At 44.8% G+C, this 20213-nt stretch overlaps 1 long non-coding RNA gene across 1 annotated transcript; it reads right to left on the minus strand.

Moving 5' to 3' along the window:
• Positions 1–8659: 8659 nt before the first annotated feature.
• LOC132657868 (uncharacterized) lies at positions 8660–19552 on the minus strand. The gene is made up of 2 exons (XR_009596621.1): positions 10013–19552; positions 8660–9490 (listed from the first exon to the last, which is right to left on the minus strand). It is a non-coding gene; the product is annotated as an uncharacterized LOC132657868 (long non-coding RNA).
• Between the last annotated feature and the right edge of the window lie 661 nt (positions 19553–20213).

Below are 20213 nucleotides of genomic sequence, written 5' to 3' on the forward strand. Positions count from 1 at the left end.
AGTATGGAGGTACCTTGGAAGTAGTAATATTTGATCCCAGTCTTATGGGTGATGCTCAAACATAAGGGCTTCAGGGAACAGGAAGAACCATGAGATGAGCTCAGCTCCATGAAGCTGGCAACTTTTGGATGGGTTATGATAAAAATTACTTAGTTGGGTGTTGTCAGGATATTTAATTCTTAAAACATAGTGAGAGTCGCTCAGTCATGTCTGTCTGTTTGCAACACCATGGACCATAGTCCATGGAATTCTCCAGGCCAGAATACTGGAGTGGGTAGCCTTTCCCTTCTCCAAGGGATCTTCACAACCTGGGGATCAAATCCAGGTCTTCCCCATTGCAGGCAGATCCTTTACCAGCTGAACCACAAGGGAAGCCCTTTGAGTCCGAAAATTCAAGCCATATGTATGTACCACTTTTTGGGTGTTTATCACTTGAATAAATGTTTAATTCCTTAAGCTTTAACCAAAGCAGTAATCAAAATTGTGTTCAAAATCACATGGTCATGCAAAGCCCTTTGTTTTTAAGAGACTAGTATCATAAGTAGCATTGATGTCTTGTGGGATGCTGGGCTCGGGGGGTAGAGACACCCGCTTCGCCTTGTTCTTCAGAACACTGCACGTACTTGCCTACCAGCTCTGTTGGTTGCAAACTGACTCAGCCCCACATCCTAGTGGGGAGAATAGAGGAATCACAAATAGGGGGAAATGTGTGGAAATTCTACTCAATTCTTTTTAAATTTATTTTTAATTGAAGGATAAATGCTGTACAGTATCGTGTTGGTTTCTGCCAAACCCAATTCAAGCCCTACTGTTAGATGTAATTTTCTAATCCCTGTGCTGCTGTGTTTATGTCTCAAAAGTGGCTAACTGTCATAAACCAAGAAATAACGTAAGGCAAGCTTATCCAAGAGTAACAGCAAGGTTAGCAGCAAGATCTTTGCGAACTCTAGGTAAGGTAGGCAAAGTTGGGTATTGATGGCTCTGGGCTAAAAACTGGTGGTATGTGGAGCATTTGATGTATCGGAGCATTTGATGTATCAAAGCATCTCTAGGTTTTCTTTTAATTACATGAAGTATTTACATATTTATGATTTTGCCATCAAGCCAGCAGTTTACTGCAAATATTAAACAGGACTGTGTTCATAGGAAATAGATGGGGAAAGAGTGGAAGCAGTGTCAGACTTCATTTTGGGGGGCTCTGAAATCACTGCAGATGGTGACTGCAGCCGTGAAATTAAAAGACGCTTACTCCTTGGAAGGAAAGTTATGACCAACCTAGATAGCATATTCAAAAGCAGAGACATTACTTTGACAAGAAAGGTCCGTCTAGTCAAGGCTATGGTTTTTCCAGTAGTCATATATGGATGTGAGAGTTGGACTGTGAAGAAAGCTGAGCACCGAAGAATTGATGCTTTTGAACTGTGGTGTTGGAGAAGACTCTTGAGAGTCCCTTGGACTGCAAGGAGATCAGTCCTGGGTGTTCATTGGAAGGACTGATGCTAAAGCTGAAACTCCAGTACTTTGGGCACCTCATGAGAAGAGTTGACTCATTGGAAAAGACTCTGATGCTGGGAGGGATTGGGGGCAGGAGGAGAAGGGGACGACAGAGGATGAGATGGCTGGATAGCATCACCGACTCAATGGACATGGGTTTGGGTGAACTCCGGGAGTTGGTGATGGACAGGGAGGCCTGGCGTGCTGCAATTCATGGGGTTGCAAAGAGACACAACTGAATGACTGAACTGAACTGTGTTGGGAGGTATTTTAATTCCTTCAAAATAATGTAAAAAACCACCTGCAGTCTTTTTGACTGGGCAGAAAGTTCAAATTTGGCTTTCAGAAACAGTCCTGCTACTTGTGGCCATGTGGTTTGGGAGGTCCAATTTCATGAATCTTATGAAAAGTTACTGTGAGGATCACATGAGTTTTTAATAAGTGGCAGTCATGCAGGGCTTCTCTTGATGGCTCAGATGGTAAAGAATCCACCTGCTATGCAGGACACCTGGTTTCCATCCATAGGTCGTGAAGATCCCCTGGAGAAGGGTATGGCAACCCACTCCAGTATTCTTGCCTAGAGAATCTCCATGGACACAGGAGCCTAGTGGTCTACAGTCCATGGGGTCGCAGAGTCAGACACAGCTGAGCAACTAAGCAGTTAAGTCATGCAGAGAAAACCCTAAGTCTCTCCAAATCACTGCGTGTTATTGAGACACTTTGCACATGGACATCGCATCATGCTGCAAATATCATCCCATAATCTTTTTACTTGTTCTGTCCTGGTTGTGGGTTTTTATTCCATAGAAGATGTTATGTACTCTAATTTGCCTTGTAGTTACCTTGAGATACTCCCAGATGTTACTCTTTTCTGTTACAAATATTTCCCCCAATTTATTCTCTGCCTTTTGATTTGTGTTTATGGTATTTTTGCTATAGAAGCTTTAAGACAGACTGTCTCTGACGTTTTCCCCTAATGATCGTTTTGTTTTTTAAGTGGACTAGTCTGTTTAAATATGTTTTTTTTTTTTCTGTTTCACCCTTCTGTTAAATACAGTATTGTCTGTCTTCATCTGTCTTCCTGACTTAGACACTTGTTCTTTCTTTTCAAAGGTTCCCATATGCTTTTCCTTTGTAGTATCTATTTTGACAGAGTTGGAATCAGCATATGGATATAACTCCAGATCTACCCATACATGAGCTCCTAGGATTTTAAGGTTTCCTTCAACAACTGTTCTCTTCATTTAAAAATCATCTTTTTTCAAGTGATAGATGTTGATCTTATTTTTTAGCTGAAGTTATCCATATATCTGGTTTTAAAAGTCATATACCATTTTATTGGACTTCACTATAAACAGCCCCTTCCACTTTGCAGTATAATGCCTAGGACAACCCCTTTCAGTTTTCCTGACATGTAATGCGCTGTCTGATTTCTAAACATTGTTTTTAAAAATTGAGGTGAAATTGACATCATAAAATACATCATTTAAAAGTGAACAGTTGTGTGGCACCTAGTACATTCTGCAACCATCACCCTTACCTAGTTCCGAAACATTTTCATCATCCGAAAATCACTATACTCAAAAAGCACTCTTTATTCTCTCCCTGCAGCTCCTGGCAACCACCAGGCTGCTCTCTCTTCATAAGGGTTTACCTGTTCTGGATATTTCCTATAAATGGAATCATACAATGTATGACCTGTAATGTCTAGTTTTCACTTAGTATGGTATTTTTGGAGCTCATTCACATTGCAGCATGTTATCTAGGTTATTAATTTTATGGCTGAATAATATCCCACTGAATAATAAGATGTATATACCATAATTTGTTTATGTGTTCATCAGATGATGGATATTTGGGTTGCTTCCACCTTTTGGCTATTTCAAGTAGTGCTGTTATGAACATTCATGTACATGTACTTGTTTTCAATTATTTTGGATATACATGGAATTGCTGTAACATTTTTCTTTTTTTTTGGTGTTAGTTGCGGCATGTGGGATCTAGTTCCTGGCGAGGGGTTGACCCTCCCTTGCCGCATTGGAAGTACAGAGGCTTAGCCAATGGACCACTAGGGAAGTCCCAGTCACATTCTTATACTATGATTTCTTTTCCTTTTTTCTTGGCCATGCCACATTGCTTGTAGGATCTAAGTTCCCTGACAAAGGACTGAACCTAGACCTCAATAGCAAAAGCCCGGAATCCTTATCACTAGGCCACCAGGGAACTCCATTATGATTTCTTGATTTTTAGTTTATACCTTTTCATCTGGAATTCTCATAATTAGATAATGTTTTATATAATATGTATAATTTATACTTAAAATGTTAGTAATTACCTTGTTCTTCCATCTGCTTAGCATTCTGTGTTCCTGTCTCTTAATTCATCCCCAGATGTTGAACCATAGTTTAAATTTCAGTATGTTCAATCAGATTTGTTTTTGTGTTTTGATGATGTCCTTTCCAGGACACTCATCCTCTAGCTCCAGCTAGATTACTCTTGAGACCTGTAGTTCTGGAGTCTCCTTTGCTGTCAGTAGGAGAGTCTTTCTGCCTCCCGTGTCAAGAGTCCCCAGTTTCGTATCATGTATCTTCCTCTTTTCTCGGTTTATTCCTTTTTGGTGAAACATCGTCTGGTAGCTCTTGAAGAAGGCTCAATCCTTGGACCTCATTTCTTTGTTTATGCCAGCTCCAAGGAAATTCCATCTAGTCTGTGGCTTTAAAAGCTTTCATTGATGTTTAGTCACTGAGTTTTGTCCAGCTCTTGTGACCCCCATGGACTGTAGCCTGCCATGGGAATCCATGGGATTTTCCAGGCAAGAATACTGGAGTGGGTTGTCAGTTTTTTCTCCAGGAGATCTTCCTGACCCAGGGATCAAACCTGTGTCCTGCATTGCAGTGCCGAGCCGTGCCCAGTTGTGTTCGACGCTTAGTGACCACGTGGACAGCAGCCCGTGTTGCAGGTGGGTAAGCCACGAGGGGAGCCCATCTTTGCTGTTCCTACACTAAAATTCCTACTTCCAGCACAGACCTTCTCTGAAAGCCAGTCTTAGATATACAACCACCAATTCAGCATCCCTAGTCAGATCTCTAATAAACACCAGCCTTTATCCCAAACTGAACTCGATTTGTGCAGCTCAAACCTGCTCTCTTCCAAGACATATCTATCTTTACAAATAGCAGCTTGATTCATCCTCAGACCCAAATCCTAAATCATCCTTGCCTTTTTTTCTCTTATACCACATACCCACTTGGTCACCAAATCCTCTTGACTTGATCTTAATAATATATCCCCCAGTTTGATCACTTATAACCTCTACTACAAACACCACAATCTGAGTTACCTTCTCTAACCCTTACTATTGTGAAAGCCCTTTCCTAACTGTTCTCCCACTTGTGACCCCCACCAAAGTCTTTACTATTGATACACCCAGCATGTAGAGTGGTCTTTGTCCCACATACTCAAAAGTCTCCATTGGTTTCCCATTTTCAGAATAAAATTTAAAGTTTCCTTATCTTGCTCTACAAGGCTTCCCTGGTGGCTCAAAGGTTAAAGCATCTGCCTGCAATGTGGGAGACCTGGGTTTGATCCCTGGGTTGGGAAGACCCCTGGAGAAGGAAATGGCAACCCACTCCAGTATTCTTGCCTTGAGAATCCCATGGACGGAGGAGCCTGGTGGGCTACAGTCCACAGGATCGCAAAGAGTCGGACACGACTGAGCAACTTCACTTTCACTTATCTTGCTCTACAAGGGAGTGTTAGGATCCTGGCAGAAAAACAGGTGGATATCACACTCAAATTGTGGGATTTGGAGAGTGTATTAAAGGAACTCTTCCCAGAGGTGTGAGGGGTTTAGGGAAGCCACCAGGCTCACTGCGTGCCATTCCTTGGAGCTGGCAGCCCTGGAGAGGTATTAGGCACCCACCCCCGCCACCCCCCACTTCCAGCCTGAAGTGCACAGGGCAACTCCAAGCTGCTGAAGGTCATCTGACAAGTGGGATTCTCAGTAAAAGACGGCCGCCCTCTGAGTTCTTGCAGGTGCCTCCCATTGGCCAAATCTCACAGGAAGCCAGAGGTCAAGGGAGCTTGTTGATTGGGCCATAAACACCTTCCCAGGGAGCAGAGAAGAGTGGAGAGTGGGTAGGGGGGAAAAAAGGAAAGCAGCCAACACAAGGGGCGCTGTGATCTGGCCTCTACTCGTCTCCTGCCACTCTTCCCAGTCACACAGGCCTCCTTCCACACTTGCCCAGGCCGTTGCCCTTGTTCATCTGCCTGGAAGGCTCTTCCCCCAGACATCAGCATGGCTCTCTCCTTTGTTGAGGTCTCTGTTTAACTGTAACCTCAACCAGAGAGGCCCTATCTAACAGAGCTCCCTGCCACCCCAGCAGTGCACCCCCAAGTCCCTGTTCCCCAGAGTGCTGATTACTACCTGACGTGCTGTGTGATATTTTCAGATTATGAGAAAGCCCCAATAGAGCAAGGACCTTGTTTGTCCACTGCTGTATCCCTAGAATTGAGAATAATGTCTGGCACATAGTAGGTTCTCAAACATTGGTTAAATGAGTGTATGCAAGGGATGAAAAAAACTTTTGAGATCTTGGAAAAGGTTTTTCTACTCTCATTGTTGAATGATGGTATTTGGGAATAGACTCTTAACTGGAAATAAGCTTTAGCACTGCTTATTGTTTTTAGCTAAAAACAAAAACTGTTTTTAAGTCAGATGTTATTCTTTTCCCCATGCTTTTGTTATAACCCTTGTTGATAGAGGCCAGAAACAGCTTCCTAGGCAGCAGAGCAGAGTGGAGGGGGTGTGGGAGGACAGAAGGAAAGTAGCCAACACCACTTTCTTTTCTTGACCTGATTTTTTTTTAGGATCATCTCTTTATTGCTTAGTGTTCTGAGATTTGCAATAATGCCTTGGTTTAATCTTTTTTTACTTGTTCTGCACAGTACTCAGTGAGCTATTTGTTTCAAAATTTTCTTGCAGTTCTGGGAAATATTCTTGAATTATTCCTTTAATATTTCTTCCACACTGTTTTCTATGTTCTCTTTCTAGAACTCATTATTTGCACATTAGATTTCTGGACTGATCCTCTAAATTTTTTATCTCTTACCAACTGTTGACCGTTGCTTTTCCTACTTTCTGAGAGGTTTCAGCTTTATCTTTCAATCTTACTAAGTTTTTCCGTTTCTACCTTTATACTTTTAATTTCCCAGAGCCAGTGGTACATTGGTAAATACTGTTACATGTATGTTGGGCTCTGTGTGTGTGTGTGTGTGTGTGTGTGTATATATATATATATATATATATAATATTACATTTATGTATGTGGGTAAATGTTTAACTCTCAGGGTGATGTGGAGGAGAAAACCTGATCTATAGCATTAACCAACTCTGGGATGTAGAATCTCCCACTATGGCTGACTCCAGGCTACCAGTGGGATGTCAGTGTGGAGCTGGGAAACGTTGCTTAGTAGTATACCAACTATATATATTTTGCCTATATAAAAACAATAAACATAAATGACTTTTCCATAGATGATAATAAAACAATATAAACTAATTGATGTAAACTAACTGGGAAGTGATGAGCTCTGAGTATTTCTTACGTTTGTTTGAATATAATTTATCTTTCAGTTTATATAATTTAATTTTTGATAATGCCCTGCGCCTGTTATGCAAAATTTCTCAAAAAGTAACAATTGGTTCTTGAGAGGTCTTTTGAGCCAGATCCAGCTCACCACTGCTCAGAGCTCATCTTTGTTCCCTGAACTTTCTTTTTATAGAGGTTTCAGAGATACATCTTCTTATCTCTGAGTACACTAACAATAATCTTAACCTTTTGTCCCTCTATATTGTCTGTTTTCTCTGAGCTCATTTTTTGTTTGCTTATCTTTTATATTAGAGGCTTTACTCAAATGTTTAGTAACCCTTGTACGGATCTGAATTGTTGATGCCCACTATGCATTACAGTATATTGTTGTTCAGTCACTCAGTTGTGTCTGACTCTCTTGCGACCCCATGGATTGCAGCATGCCAGGCTTCCCTGTCCTTCACTATCTCCTGGAGTTTGCTCAAACACCCGTGCATTGAGTCGGTCAGGCTATCCAACCATCCCATCCTCTGTCACCTCCTTCTTCTGCCCTCAGTCTGCCCCAGCATCAGGGTCTTTCCCATTGAGATGTATCCAAATGCAGTTACTCTTCTGACCACAAGGGGCGTGTGTGCTGGCAAAACTAACTACCTATACCTGCAGCTACTCATAATTTAAAAGCATTCTCACATTTGCTGTTTGATTTTCACAACTTCCCAAAAAGTTTATTCTAGACTTCTTTGGAAAAAGGTTTGGCATAAATTCATTTAGTTAAGAAAATTACCATTTTAAAGATGAGGAAGTTGGGGCTCAAAAAAGGTAACTCAAACTAAGGCCCTTTGGATGTTTGGTCCTTATCACTACACCTCCAATGCCTCTTATCCATTTTCTCATTTGTTTTAAAAAGAGAAGTGCAAATAATAAAGACCTGTGTTCTATATTTGAAAATTTTTAACAGTAACATTTTTGCTAATTCCTAATATATGACAATATATCCATGAGAGAAATCAAAATTTTAAATCTCTAGAAGTCTGTGAATTTAAGTACTTTTTAATATTGTTTCCGTCTTTATTATTATTATTTTTGCCACACTGTGTGGTTTGCAGGATCTTGTTTCCCAACCAGGGATTGAATCTGTGCCCTCAGCAGTGAAAGTACAGATTCCTAGCCCCACTGGACCACAGGAAATTCCCTCCCTCTCATTTTCTCACCTGTGAGTAAAAATTAGTGTTCTCTTAAACTAAGGATAAGCGTGGCCTTTTAGCTCTAAACTGGTGCTGGTCCCAGTTCCCAGCCTCACCTGCACTCGCACGCCTTCGTGCACTACTACCTGTTGCCGTGACGTGTGTAACAGAAGATTCAGAATGATAAACCCCCAAATCAAGATAGTGATTCCTCCAGGGGGAAGGAGGTGGACAAGATTGGGCAGGGCTGCACAGAGTGTTTCAACTGTGTCTGTCATATTTATTTCATAAACTGGGTGATAGGCACAAAGGGTTTTGTTATATTCTATGTTTTGTATGTCCAACATAATTCATTTTAAAAGTTTATGAGGTCTAAAGTAACAAACACAGTTTATTCACTCCGCAAATATTTATTGAGCATTTTTGTGACAAGCCTTCTCCTAGGTAGTGGTGAACAGCAATTTAGGGTCTCGATTCACTATTCATTCAACATACATGTGCTATGCCAAATGTTAGTAAGATGACTCACACCTGATCCTGCACCTTCAAAGACTTTTAGACTAGCGTGAGGTAGGGCACATTAGTTACTATGCAAGCAAACCTCGCAAGGTTGAAGTTAGTTTCAGAACAGAGGTGCAGTGGTAAAGAAAAATCAGAGAATTTGGGAGGGCTTCACAGCGAAGACGGCAAGTAAACTGGATCTCGAAAGAGCCGCTGAGAAAGTGGAGAGGAGTGCACTCGAGGCAAAGAGCCTCCTCCGCAGAGGGAACAGCTGCGCAAAGCGTGGAGGTGGGAATGTGTGCGCTGCGAGGGTCCAGTGAGTATTCTGGTTTGGCTGATGAACTCAGAGGTAGGGAGAAAAAAGGCTGGGAAAAGAGCTGGCCACGCTGCTGGACTATTCTGTGGGAGACATGGAGGTATTTGCTGTTGGTGAGGCCAGGAAGGCTGGGGAGTGGTGGGGTGCTCATACAGCCTGGGTGGGTGCAAACAGGACTTGGAGAAACAGCAGCAGGTGGGAGATCAGAGGACTGGGGTCCACACGACCTCCTGTTTCATTTGGGCTGGGAACTCCTTCAGTTTCTGCTTGAACTCTTCCAAGGACGGGAAGCTCACCACTCAAAAGAAGTTCAGAGGTTACCGCTGGGTAGCAGTTCCCCACGGGTCTACTGGGCCTCACAGGGAGCTCCACTTCACAGGCCATGGTGCAGGGAAGGAGAGAAGCTGGAAAGCACAGAGTATGCTGTCACTCCAAGGTGACTGTCCTCTCTGCTGCTGGCAGTCAGCGTGCCTGAGGTGGGTGCTGGGCTGGGGGAGCTGAGCAGGGAGAGGCTGCCTCGGGGCTCTGCTCTTCTCACTCAGGCCTGGCCAGCGGGCTGTGGGTTGGCACTTCTGGGTTGCCTTTGTGGTGTCCCAGGGGGATGCCACGATGCTGGGCCTGGAATTCAGGGAGGACAGAGACACCCTCTAGTGCTGGATGTGTGGGATGCTCCTGTGTCACCTGCGGTGACAGCCAGCCTCCACTCTTCCAGTCCAGGGAAGGCACTTTGGACTGATCGGGATCCTTTCAGCCGGGGCCATCAGCGCCGGCCCTCACACCCTGCCAGCACGGCTTTTGGCTCAAAGACTGGGACAAGAGTGGTCCTCATGGAAGACTGATTGAGTACCCTACGCTCTCTCAGATAGAAACCCACCCCATCCCCCACTCCTGCGTGTTCCCAATTGCCCCAGATCTCTCTAGCTCACCTGTTGCAGTGTCTGAAATCTCATAATTGGAGTAGCATATGCATCTCCAGGTGTCTCAGTAATGAATCCCCCTGCCAACATAGGAGATGCCAGAGACATGGGTTCAATCCCTGGGTCAGAAAGATCCCCTAGAGAAGGAAATGGCAATCCACTCCAGTAATCTTGCCTGGAAGATTCCATCGACAGAAGAGCCTGGTGGACTACAGTCTGTGAGGACAAAGAGCCTGACATGACTGAGCACGCATGCACACATACATCTCCTAGAGGGTCTAATGCGTTATTTGAGAGTCAACACGAATAGTTATTTATTAACAAATTCACAAAGAGTCAAAGAGCCCGACTGCTTCTGTAACTGTAAAGCCCTACACTAAAACAAAGAAAACAAACTAAAGTGCTATTATTTATGCAAATTACCCCAAGTGCTAACCACCTCTTAACTTAGGATCGAGCCTTTCGATCACACTTTTGCCTCCATAGTCTCACTGGATCCTTACGGGAACCCTGTACCTCACAAATTATTAAACTTCTCTTTGCCTCGGTTTCTTCTTGTAAAATGGAGACGAAGTCCCATGCTCAAGGTCACATGGCCAACGTGAGGCCACCAACCAAGACTGGACACTAGATTTTAGAAAGAAAGTCTCATTTCTTCCTGTTTTTTCTAAGCAGCTTGAGGCGTGACACACTCAGCATTGCAGAAGGATTACTGTCTGGGCAGGACAGGTCTCTGACCTTTGAAAACAAGATAAGGAGTGGTTGGAACTGGGAACGGAAGTCGGGGTCCCCTAATGTGTATGGCAGGAGCGTCCCTGAGGGAGCTGCACTAGGACCTGGGGCTCTGGTCAGTTAGCCCTTTAGGTGATGAGACTCGGGTCCCTTGCACTGCAGGGGGACGAGTGAGGGACGGGGAGTCTGCACACAGCAGAGCCGGGATGGAACCCAGGTTGCTGGTGCCTGAGCCCGGCCTTCTCCATCTCTGCACCGTCCCCCACACTGCTGTGTGAACTCCGGCAAGTCTCACTGCCTGGCTGATCCTTAGAGAAAAGGAGATTGGACCAGCTAGGTTCCAAGCCCTGTCCCTGGCAGTGCCATGCTAACGCAGGTGAAACTCTTCAAGCAGGAAGAGTTGAAACTAAAGCAGGTGAAACTCTTCAAGTCTCCAGCACCTTCGAAGAGACGCCCTGGGGCAGGGAGGATGTGTTTCCAGTCTTGACTGAATTGCTTTTTCTTACGTCATAACAGATTCCTTTCTGGTCCTGCACCTGCCTGAAGGTTGGAAAATCAGCTGTATCTGTGAGTCATCTCCTGGGCTCTGCCCAACATGCCCTTTTATTTCTTCATTCAGCAGCATCTTCGAGATGCTAACAATGGCCCTGGCACGTCTCTTCTCTCATCCATCCGTCCATCATTCCAGTCAACAAATATTTACTGAACCGTGTGTCAACTGCTGTGTTAAGCTTTGAGATGTAACAGTGAGCATAACCAATATGGTTCCTGCTCTCATGGAGCCTACAGGGTTTTGGAGGGGAGAGAGATTAAAGAATCACCATACAAATGCAGGTGCCAATGGTAACAAGCGCTACAGAGGAGCTGGGCCCAGTGTTGTAAGAACTGAGGGTGGTGGTGAAAGTGAAAGTCGCTCAGTCGTGTCCGACTCTTTGCAACCCCATGGACTGTACAGTCCATGGAATTCTCCAAGCCAGAATATGGGACTGCATAGTCTTTCCCTTCTCCAGGGGATCTTCCCAACCCAGGGGTCAAACCCAGATCTCCCCCATTTCAAGTGGATTCTTTACCAGTGAAGCCACAAGGGAAGCCCGAGGATGGTGGTGGGATGGGGGAATTTCACCGAAGAGGACAGAGAAGGTTTCCTTGAGGAAGTGGCTCTTGAGCTGTTATTTGACGTAAGGGGGACTGAAGAGGGGGGATTGTAGTGGGCATTCTAGGCACAGGAAATAGCCTTTATAAAGGCCTTTTGGCAGAGAGAGCCCAGTGAGTCGGGGAGGGAAGGACGGAGGCAGGGCCATATTCACAGGACTTCATAGGCCTTTGAAAAGAATTGTCTGGGCTTCCCAGGTGACTCAGTGGTAAACGCAGAAGACACAGGAGACATGGGTTGGATCCCTGGGTTGAGATGATCCCCTGGAGGAGGGCATGCAACCCACTCCAGTATTCTTGCCTGGAGAGTCCTAAGGACAGAGGAGCCTGGCAGGCTACTGTCCATGGGTCACAAAAAGCCAAACATGTCTTAGCACAAACACATGCCGCTTATCTGACCAGAAAAGCAGCATGATGCTCATATGCAAGACTGTAAAATGCAGCATAGACACGGAAGTAAACACGCGATGAATAGACAGATAGGCTTCCAGGTGGTGCAGTGGTAAAGAGCCTGCCTGCCAACGCAGGAGACGCCAGAGATGCGGCTTCAACCCCTGGATTAGGAAGATCCCCTGCAGTAGGAAACAGCAACTTGCTCCAGAATTCTTGCCTGGAAATTTCCATGGACAGAGGAGCTGCGAGGTGGCGGGGGCGAGGGGGAGGGTGGCTACAGTCCATGGGGCCACAAAGAGTCACGCACATCTTTTCTGTAGAGCAGCAAGGATAAAGGGTTTTAATCAGGGTAAGTACTATCATCAACTTTACATTTTTAAGGTATTCTGGCTGCCCACTGGGTGAAGAATGGATGAAGGGGAATGGAAGGGGAAGTGGACCTAGTGAATTTGAGAGACCAGAGAGGAGGCCAGAGTCTGAAGCAGAGATGACTGTGGCTTGGACTAAGGTGTCAGTATAGAAAGGGAGAAGAGTAGAGAAGTTGGAGAAATATCTAGACAGCAAACCTGTCAAGACTTAGGGTTGGGTTGGATGTTGGGAGTGAAAGAGACAGAGGTGTGAAAGATGACTGCCAATCTCTGGCATGGGCAGGAGGAGCGCTGGAGGTCTAGTCAAGAAGACAGGGAACTCTGGGTGGGCACAGGTGTGAACAGCACACTATGAGTTCAGTTTTGGAGAGGCTGAGTTTGAACTGTCTATAATATATCCAACTAGGTCAAATAATAGTAACACTGAGCACTTAAATGTGTGAGGCATTTCATGAAAGACATTATATTATCTCATTTAACTCTTTTTTTAAAAAATATGTATTTTTTGGCTGTGCTAGCTCTTCTTAACTGCATGGGCTTTCTCTAGTTGCCATGCACAGGCTGCTCACTACGGTGGCCTCTCTCGTTGCAGAGCGCAGGCTCAGTACTTGTGGTGCATGGACTTAGTTGCCCTGCAGCATGTGGGATCTTCCTGGACCAGGGGTGGAACCTGTGTCCCCAACATTGGAAGGCTGATTCTTATCCACTGGACCACCAGAGAAGTCCTATCTCATTTAATTCTGGTGGTCACTCTATTAATAGAGAGTATCAGCATCTCAATTTTCCAAAGGACACCAGGGCACAGAAAGAGAAAGCAGGCAGGTAGTTGGACATACAGGTCTGAAGCTCAGAAGAAAGCTCTGGACTAGAGACGTACAGTCTTCAGGGAAACTGAAGCCACAGTCAAGTGAAACTGCCCAAGGAAAGACAAGTTCAGCTTCTCTCCCGTCTTACCTCCACCCATGTCTAGCTGCTCTCTGCTCAGGTCCACAGCCCCGTGCTGGGTAGGGGAGACCCACACTCTTCATTCTCCGCTCCAGAGCTGGGGTCTAGTCACCCTCCCATCAATCTGCCAGGACTGTGATTTGCTTCTAAATAATAGAATCCAAAAGGAGCGACAGTTCAGAACTTCTGAAGCTAGGGCAGAAAAAGTCTTGTTACCTGGGACAGCTCAGGTTCGGGGTAAGATGGTTGACCCTGAGACCTCCAGGAGGTGCCCTGGAATCCAGCCACACTGGAGGCCTGGACACCAGCCAGCACTACCGGGCACCTGGGTGAGGGTGTCTCCACGTGACTCCTGGCCCAGCCCTGAAGTCTCCTGTAGCCACCCAACCTTCTCAGCCTGAGCCAGTCCTGCCATAGCCTATCTGAATGCCTTTTTAAATATTTATTATTGGCTGCATTTCAACAGTACGTCAACTGTGAATTTCCAGGTGTTCAAGCTGGATTTAGAAAAGGCAGAGAAACCAGAGATCAAACTGCCAACATCCGTTGGATCATCGAAAAAGCAAGAGAGTTCCAGAAAAACATCTATTTCTGCTTTATTGACTATGCTGAAGCCTTTGACTGTGTGGATGACAACAAACTGAAAATTCTTAAAGAGATGGGAATACAGACCACCTGACCTGCCTCTTGAGAAATCTGTATGCAGGTCAGGAAGCAACAGTTAGAACTGGACATGGAACAACAGACTGGTTCCAAATAGGGAAAGGAGTATGTCAAGGCTGTATATTGTCACTCTGTTTATTTAACTTCTATGCAGAGTACATCATGAAAAATGCTGGGTTGGATGAAGAACAAACTGTAATCAAGATTGCCAGGAGAAATATCAATAACCTCAGATATGCAGATGACACCACCCTTATGGCAGAAAGTGAAGAACTAAAGAACCTCTTGGTGAAAGTGAAAAGAGGACAGTGAAAAAGTTGGCTTAAAACTCAACATTCAAAATACTAAGATCATGGCATCCGGTCTTATCACTTCATGGCAAATAGATGGGGAAACAATGGAAACAGTGGGAAACTTTATTTTGGGGGGCTCCCAAATCACTGCAGATGGTGACTGCAGCCATGAAATTAAAAGACACTTGCTCCTTGGAAGAAAAGCTATGACCAACCTAGACAGCATATTAAAAAGCAGAGACATTACTTTGCCAACAAAGGTCCATCTAGTCAAAGCTATGGTTTTTCCAGTAGTCATGTATGGATATGAGAGTTGGACTACAAAGAAAGCTGAACGCCAAAGAATTGATGCTTATGAACTATGGTGTTGGAGAAGACTGTTGAGAACCCCTTGGACTGCAAGGAGATCCGACCAGACCATCCTAAAGGTAATCAGTCCTGAATATTCATTGGAAGGACTGATGTTGAAGCTGAAACTCCAATACTCTGGCCACCTGATGCAAAGAGCTGACTCATTTGAAAAGATCCTGATGCTGGGAAAGATTGAGGGCAGGAGGAGAAGGGGACGACAGACGATGAGATGATAGGATGGCATCTCCGACTCAATGGACATGAGTTTGAGTAAACTCCAGGAGTTGGTGATGGACAGGGAGGCCTGGTGTGCTGCAGTCCCTGGGGTCGCAAAGAGTCGGACACGACTCAGTGACTGAGCTGAACTGACTCGCTGCTCTGGGTCTTAGTTGCGGCAGGCAGGATCTTCATTGTGGCGCAGGATGCTCTAGTTGAGGCGCCCAGGCTCAGTACTTGTGTTGCTTAGTTTTAGTTGCCTCTTCGCAGGTGGGATCTTAGATCCCTGACCAGGGATAGAACCCGTGTTCCCTGCATCGGAAGGCGGATTCTTAACTACTGGACCACCAGGGGAGTCCCCTATCTGAATTCCTGGCTGCAGAATCCTAGAATAATTCAGTGATTGTTTTAAGGTACTAAGTATTGGGATAATGTGTTTCACGGCAAAAATAACAGGCGGGAACATTTTACTGAGGATGGGGAGGCCAAGTTTCTACAGCTTCCTGGCTGGTAGAGGGACAGGACAGCGGGTTCCTGGCCATTCTACACTTACCACGACTCCCAGTACTCCATCTCACCCTGAACTGGAGTCACGTGCGGATGGGTCTGTCTGTCTGTCCTATATGACTGGCTGTGGCCCTGCCCAGGGAAGACGGCAGGACCTTCCAGTTGCCTTGAGTCTTCAGTGTCCAGCACAGAACCTGACATGAGGGAATCAGTAAGTGCTTGCCTGGTACCTGCAGCCCACAGTTGGTCTGATGTTTATTTCACCAGGAGCGGGGATCTCGAACTTTGTCCTTGTTCACCAGGAGCAGGGATCTCAAAATTCTTCCAAGGACATGGGATGCTAGACGGAAGCTCTTCCTGGCCACCTCACACAGAGACGTGGCATTGTGCTGAAGGCAGTTTTTCTAAAAGCATTTTTGTGGACACAACATTTTGATTGAAACAATGACCTGATCAAAAATGAGTATTCCACAGTTGCTGTTTTTTTTTTTCTTTTCCTATAGTGTTGGTGATTTTTTTGCTTCCTAAGGCAATTTTCAACTGTGTGATAATTTTAAAGCATTTTTGTCCATTTTCAGAACTTTTTCAGGATTTTTTTTAACCTAATTGTAATTTGCTTTAGCCTACCTTACTGCTTTTCAATATTTAAAATAGTTGGAAGTTGTAACTGTCTAAAGGTATCACTGATGAGGGGACTGCTTGGGCCTATGGACTCAGAATCACAGAGGAAGAAAGCTAGAGGAGGCCCTTTACTGGGATGCTTGGTTTGTGGATTCTTTACTGTCTGGGTCACTGCTTTGTGTATGGATGAAGCTCTGAGAAGGGGGTTGTTCAGGGTCACACAGCTGCTGGCCTAGTGCCCCTTTCCCCTGTGTTCCTGTTCCATGTGTGAGCATAAATGGTCTCTAGGTGGGATTATGTGAGTTGTTTAAATCTTTCTTTTGCATGTTTTAAATTTTCTGATGTTTATGTAAGAGCATGAATTGCTTTGGGTGCAAGATAAAAATGAAATGAGTGCAACTGTACAGTAGTTTGAGCATTCTTTGGCATTGCCTTTCATTGGGATTGGAATGAAAACTGATCTTTTCCAGCCCTGTGGCCAGTACTGAGTTTTCCAAATTTGTGCTCATTTTACATGCTAGCAAGGTAATGCTCAAAATCCTTTAAGATAGGCTTCAACAGTATGTGAACCGAGAACATCCAAATGTACAAGCTGGATTTAGAAAAGGCAGAACCAGAGATCAAATTGCCAACATCTGTTGGATCATAGAAGAACCAAGGAAATTCCAGAAAAACATCTGCTTCATTGACTAACTAAAGCCTTTGATAGTGTGTAACACAATAAACTGTGGAAAATTCTTAAAGAGATGGCAATACCAAACCACCTTACCTGTCTCCTGAGAAACCTGTATGTTGGTCAAGAAGCAACAGTGAGAACCAGACATGGAACAATGGACTGGTTCCAAATTGGGAAGGGAGTAACGTCAGACTGTATATTGTCACCCTGCTTATTTAACTTGTATGAAGAGTACATCATGTGAAATGCCAGGATGGATGAAGCTCAAGCTGGAATCATAATTACTGAGAGAAATATCAATAACCTAAGATATCCAGATTACACCGGCTGGATGGCATCACTCAATGGACGTGAGTCTGAGTGAACTCCGGGAGTTGGTGATGGACAGGGAGGCCTGGCGTGCTGCAATTCATGGGGTCACAAAGAGTCGGACACGACTGAGCGACTGAACTGAACTGAACTGAATGGAAGAAAGTGAAGAGGAACTAAAGAGCCTGTTGATGAAGGTGAAAGAGGAGAGTGAAAAAGCTGGCTTAAAGCTCAACATTCAAAAAACTAAGATCATGGCATCCAAGCCCATCTCTTCATGGCAAATAGATGGGGAAAAAATGGAAACAGTAATAGACTTTAATGCTTTGGGCTCAAAAATCACTGCAGATGGTGACTGTAGCCATGAAATTAAAAGACAACCTAGACAACATATTAAAAAGCACATATATCCCTTTGCTGACAAAGATCTGTATAGTCAAAGCTATGGTTTTTGCAATAGTCATGACTGGATGTGAGAGTTGGGTCATAAAGAAGGCTGAGCACTGAAGAATTGATGCTTTTGAACTATAGTGTTGGAGAAGACTCTTGAGAGTCCCTTGGACATCAAGGACATCAAACCAGTCAATCTTAAAATAAATCAACCCTGAATATTCATTATAAGGACTGAAGCTGAAGCTCCTGATGTGGCCACCTGATGTGAAGAGCCGACTCACTGGAAAAGCCCCTGATGCTGAAAGACTGAAGGCAGGAGGAGAAGGGGTGACAGACGATGAGATGGTTGGATGGCATCACTGACTCAATGGACATGAGTTTGAACAAACGCTGGGAGAGAGTGAAGGACAGGGAAGCCTGGCGTGCTGCAGTCCTTGGGCTTGCAAAGAGTCAGACACAACTAAGCTACTGAACAGTACAACAACACAATGCAAGATTAAAAAACAACACAACGCAAGATTAAAAAACAACAACACAGTAAAAAGAACACACACACACCCATGCACGCGCACATGCATGCACACACACACTCACACACAGAGTATCACTGCCCACACAGATCCCAGCCTTGAGCCACAGGGTCCAGGGAAAGCCAGTATGTTGTGAGTACACAGATCTCTTGGACCTGCCTGCCCAAGTGAGCCCCAGTTCCCAGAGATTTCATGGGACCATGAGTCCCAGGGAGTCCCACCAGAGGGCAGCAGGGAGCTGGCTGAGGCTCTAGTGAGTCCCTCCGCTGAGAATGTCCCTGAGGGTTCAGAGGCTCCATGGAGAAGAATTTAGGTCAGATTCTGAAGGAATAGAGTGGGAAACCTGCTTTAGGCTTGAGTGGAGGGATGGCCTGTATAGAGCTAGGGAGGCAGAGAATTAACAGGTCAGAATTGCCAGATGTGAAGATGGGGACTAGACGCTCCATGCAGGCAAGGAGGGATGGTGTTTGTTTTATGCAATCACCTACAGTAGTAAGTACCCTTAGACCTGTGCCTGGCATATACTATGTATTGATCAAATGCACAGATGAAGATACTGTTGGGTAGGACAAGAGAAGAAAGGGAAATGGTAGTAAATGTTTGAGTTGAAGACAGAAAGGAAGTTTTACTTATTGAGCATCTTCCATTTGTTGGGCCATATACTAATAATAAGCTCTTTAGGGACTTCCCTAGTGGTCCAGTGGCTAAGACTCCATGCTCCCAATACAGGGGGTCCAGGTTTGATCATTGGTTAGGGAACTAGATTCCAAATGCTGCAACTAAAAGATTTCACAGGCCGCAGCTAAAACCCGGTGCAGCCAAATAAATAAAATATTTTCAAAAAAAGCTTATGGCTTAGTGATATGTTATTTCAGCAGAACTGTCTTATATATAGTCCTTCCCTGGGACCAGTCAAGAGAAAGAAACTGTGAAAGTGTTAGTTGCTCAGTCTTGTCTGACTCTTTGCAGTCCTACAGATTGTAGGTAGCCCAGAAGGCTCCTCTGTCCATGGAATTCTCAAGGCAAGAATACTGGGGTGGGTTGCCATTTACTTCTCCAGGGGATCTTCCAGACCCAGGGATCAAATGTGGGTCTCCTGCATAGAAGGCAGATTCTTTACTGTCTGAACCACCAGGGAAGCCTCTGGACAAAAGCTCTTATCATGGGTGGTGGTGATTTGTCCTGATAATTAGGTTGTAAAGGCCCTTGGACAGATGTAGAGAGGTGTGCTGGTGGAGTCTAGGCCAGGCCATGTTACTAGCCACACGGTCTTAGGAGACCCAGTTGCTCTCTGTGGGCCTCTGTATCCTCCTCTCAAAATGAGGATTAAAAACTGTTGCCCTGCCTACCTCCTAGAGATGCTATGATCAGAAAAGGCGAGAAAGCACACAAGACTGCTGTGTTTTAAATTCCATCCAGTTCAAATATTTGTAATTGTACTCAGCCAAAGAGCATGTAACTTAAAAAAAAACATTACTTTGTTTTTATAAACTGAGAAATTTGCCATGACTAAGGAGATTGGCTGGGAAAAATTCACATCTTGTTTTGATCAATTACAGGAGGTATTGATCCAGAATGGAACTGGCACCATGTATTTACGCTGAATTCAAATGTTAGCTTATAGAAAGTCTTTTCTTAATTATATAAAATGAAAAATTTGGAAAAGAATTCTTTAGGGCCTGATAGCTTGGTAGTGCGGAGAAGGCAATGGCACACCACTCCAGTACTCTTGCCTGGAAAATCCCATGGATGGAGGAGCCTGGTAGGCTGCAGTCCATGGGGTCGCGAAGAGTCAGACACCACTGAGCGACTTCACTTTCACTTTTCACTTTCATGCATTGGAGAAGGAAACGGCAACCCACTCCAGTGTTCTTGCCTGGAGAATCCCAGGGACGGGGGAGCCTGGTGGGCTGCCGTCTATGGGGTCGCACAGAGTCAGACACGACTGAAGCGACTTAGCAGCAGCAGCAGCAGCTTGGTAGTGGTGCTTGATAGTCAGTAGTGGTGCTTGATAGTCAGTAGTGGTGCTTATTAATCTTGGGTGTACATTAGAATCACCTG

This window comes from Ovis aries, chromosome 15, assembly GCF_016772045.2.
Source record: "Ovis aries strain OAR_USU_Benz2616 breed Rambouillet chromosome 15, ARS-UI_Ramb_v3.0, whole genome shotgun sequence".
Classification (NCBI taxonomy): Eukaryota; Metazoa; Chordata; class Mammalia; order Artiodactyla; family Bovidae; genus Ovis; species Ovis aries.